The 3,845-nt window shown below is 38.1% G+C and overlaps 1 long non-coding RNA gene across 1 annotated transcript in view; it reads right to left on the reverse strand.

The window, feature by feature from the left end:
- LOC101847567 overlaps positions 1-2,723 on the reverse strand; it is a 3,443-nt gene extending 720 nt beyond the window's left edge. Inside the window, exons 1-3 of the long non-coding RNA XR_220260.3 lie at positions 2,558-2,723; positions 1,516-1,673; positions 870-978 (exon numbers count right to left, since the gene is read on the reverse strand). This is a non-coding gene — a long non-coding RNA (uncharacterized LOC101847567). The remainder of the gene's footprint in view (positions 1-869; positions 979-1,515; positions 1,674-2,557) is intronic.
- Between the last annotated feature and the right edge of the window lie 1,122 nt (positions 2,724-3,845).

Consider the following 3,845-nt stretch of genomic DNA (forward strand, 5'->3'; position numbering starts at 1 on the left):
CACACACACACACACACACTCACACTCACACAAACATACAAACACACGCAGGCTTACAATCACATGCATAATATAAATAAGCAGCAATATAAACAATAATAATCTTAAGCTAGACACATACTCAATGTTATTCTGATGCATGCTATAAGGTCATATTATGAATACTTATAACAAGATGGTTAAGATAGAAGAATTTTGACGGATGATAAACACTATAATTTGAGAGACATGTCAAGCTTTATCCAGTGGAAAGTAAAACATGTTGGATTTTAGAGGAAAATTTAAAAATGCTCTCGTTTTTTTTTTCTTTTGTTGTGTTTATAGATTTTTTTTTTATACTTGTTTTTGTTAGATTTTATTCTAATTTTTGTTGCTATCGCTGTGCAGATGCTGTCATCGCAAAATGGAGCCATGAGCAGCGATAGGAGAAAAGTTGAATAGGCTAAATTCAAATAAACCATTTTATGAGGCAGTATCTTCCAACTCAAAAAAAAATACAACATCGAGTAACCATTTCAGTAACAACAGAGAAAACAGCAATATCAATCAACATAAACCATTGCGTGGGGTAGTATCTTCCGGTTTTACAAATTAAGAACACCAGGTAACCAATTCAACAAAAACAGAAACAACAACAACAACATAATTCTTCAACAAAAACAAAAAAACAGAAACAATGAACGACAGCAACGATATCAATGGCAATGACAACCACAACCACTGCTACAACATCGACGAAGACGACGACAACGACAACGACAACGACAACGATAACAACAACCACAACAACGACAACAACAACAACAACAACAACAACGACGACGACGACGACGACAACAACCACAACAATGACACTGCTAGACACCCACCTGACAAGCTGTAAGTGATGTCGGCACCAGCATCCCCGTCAGAGGCCACCACGGTTATCACGGTGTCTCTAAACGAAGCACTCTCAGACACAGTTGCCTCGTAAAATACCTGAACGCAAAAATGCCACCGTTTATTTTATTTATTGGGCTGGTGCATTCACTAATATAAGTGAGGAAATGTTACCCCGCACTCAGAAAATGTTTATTCGCCAGTGCAAACGAGAATTAAGAACACCGGATAACCAATTCAACAAAAACAAATGTTTAAATGTGTATATGTACTCACACGTAAAAGCGAAAATGCATTGTCCCCTTAATGTTTATTAGCCACTACAAGCAAAAATACATTATCCCCTAAATGTTTATTCGCCAGGCAAAGTGAGAATGCAGTATCCCCAGAAATCTTTTCTAGCCAACACAGAAAGCCCATGGTTACGCATGGAATATGTTGGGGTTCCCTTTTCAAGTGAAATCGAGCGATCGGCATGCTCGATGCGTTTCTGCTGTTGCCAGGACATTCAACGTCAGTTTTTCTCCTCTCCCCCCCCCCCCCCCCTTGCCCCTTTTCACACTCAAAAATAAGAAATCAAATACCTGTGAGTAAACTCTGAAAACAAAACAACAACAGCAACAAATCTTGACCAACCTGTGCAAAAGTGGGAGTTCGGTCGTTTAAGTCATTGACGTTGACAGTCACGTCTATGAGTGAATTGTTTACTACCTTGTTGGAGGAATAGACAAACACTTTACATGTGATGGTTGCGCTTGTCTCGAAGTCGATAGTATCTTTGACGATCAATGCCCCTGTAAAGTGATTTTGGAAGTCAATTAGTTAGATGTTTATTTTCCCTTGACGAAATTCAGGGAAAGTTTCGTGTTGTAAACTTCGTTAGAGAAATTCAGTATGAAATGGTCACCTTTCAACAGAAATGGTTTATGGCAACAGAAACGATGAAAAAAAAAATATATATATATATATCGGACCGCATCAGCGCACCCTTAACTCCCGACTTTTTCAAAACAAACAGCCTGGTTATTCTAGTTTTGATTTTTCTGGATGGTACTAGATAGGCACTGAAATTTATAAACTCATTGTAATCTGTTATATTTGCTTGTTATTTATGCTTATGTTATTTATTGACAGCAAAGAGAACGACGCCTAGGGCAATATTCCCATGCTCTAATTTGGCGTGGTGTGATATGGTTGTAACACCCTTGTAAACACAAAATAGTCGGAAACGTGACTTTCAAATTCAGAGTTTAACTCCGATTGGACCAGGCTAGGTTGTTATAGAGCCTGAAAAACTCACAAAACACAATTGAGAAGACCATACAATTAAGATTCGAACCAGGATCAGGAGCGAAATAGTCAAACAATATACCCACTGAGTCATTCCCACAACTTAATCGACAGAAAAGAAAAATCACGAACGCCCCATTAACACAATTTGATTTAGAACATTCCAATTAAAAGGCCCAGCTCTATCATGCTTGTCAGGGCCAACACGGACTGAGAGGGATACAATGCCCAAGCAGAAAGACCGAGTCACCTAAAAATATATTTTTAAAAATGTTCCCCTTAAGGGAAATGAACTTGCGCCTTCTGCGTGCGACAGCAAACTACCTGACAACTACTCCGCAGATGTTGGCCCCCCAAAAAAAACCAAGTAAATAAGAAAAAAAGTAACCAGTGCTGGTGTCGATGGTGATCCAATCCGGCGTGGGGCCAATCTCAAAGCCGTAGGTGACCTTGGCATTGTCTGTTCCCGAGGGGTCCAGATCCGTCGTAAGGAACGTGTGTATTGTGGTACCCAAAGGCACATTTTCGTCCACACCTGAGGATGAAGAAGGAAAAGTCCTTCTTGTTCAAAACTTAACTTCTCACTAACTAACCCACCGAAAAGTAAACAGCGCGCTGTGGCACATAATAGATAGATAGATAGATAGATAGATAGATAGATAGATAGATAGATAGATAGATAGTATACATTGTAGACATAACTATTATACATATATAGCTCAATTGTATTATAGACGTAATGCATTTATGCTTTCATACATCTTGCAGGCTTATCAATACACAATGCAATATGCTAAATCAATTTTTATCTGGAAAATTTGCATGCTATGTAGATGTCTGGACTGAGGGTTGTTTTTTCCCTTATTTGTTTTTTTCTTGGTGAAAATGGTATAGATCTAGGTCTAACGCCCCTATCAACACTGTTAGGTTATTTAAGGGTGTGAGGGGGGCTACACCTGAAGGCCATCTCGCTTATCAGAGGATAAAATGTTACCAAACTCCACACATATAACAAGCATAGTGAGGAGTCTTAAAATCTGGAATCACATTTGAGAAAAAAAGTTTCGTTGTCGTGGTGACGGCGCCCAATGTTGGATTTGTTGACATGTCTTACGTAATGAATACCGCACTAAGTCTGATTTTTCATGGAAATAGGTTGGGTTTTTTGTAGTCTTTTTTTTTTTTGCATGCATGTTAACAGAAAATAGATCTACAAATTTTTCTGTTGAATTTTTCCAAACCGATATAGAAAATTTGTATTAGTTTTTTCCTGGGTTAGTAGTCAAGTTTGCAAAATAATCTGTGGAAACCCGTACTCCAGACACCACTAACAAAAAGCAATGCGATATATCGAAAATGTAACCGAACATTAATTATTGTTACGTCTTCTCTTCATGTTGTGAAAAATTTCTTGGAGATTGGCTAAAAAATGGAGTTATTCAAATAGGTATAAAATGGAAAAGTCGCGTTTTAAGAAAACGGGCGATAAAGATAATCAAAGATTGACTGTATGAGGAACTGGTGGTGATTAACATGCAAGATATGTACATAAATCAGGTTTTAGAGGGTTCTAATGCTAGGAAATTGTTGTAAAAGAGGCTGAAGAAGCCAAAAATGATTACATCTCAAAATCCATGATTTTGACCCCTGATCGGAACATTCAGGGTGTACCCCGT

The sequence above is a fragment of the Aplysia californica genome, unplaced genomic scaffold, assembly GCF_000002075.1.
Source record: "Aplysia californica isolate F4 #8 unplaced genomic scaffold, AplCal3.0 scaffold00080, whole genome shotgun sequence".
NCBI lineage: Eukaryota > Metazoa > Mollusca > Gastropoda > Aplysiida > Aplysiidae > Aplysia > Aplysia californica.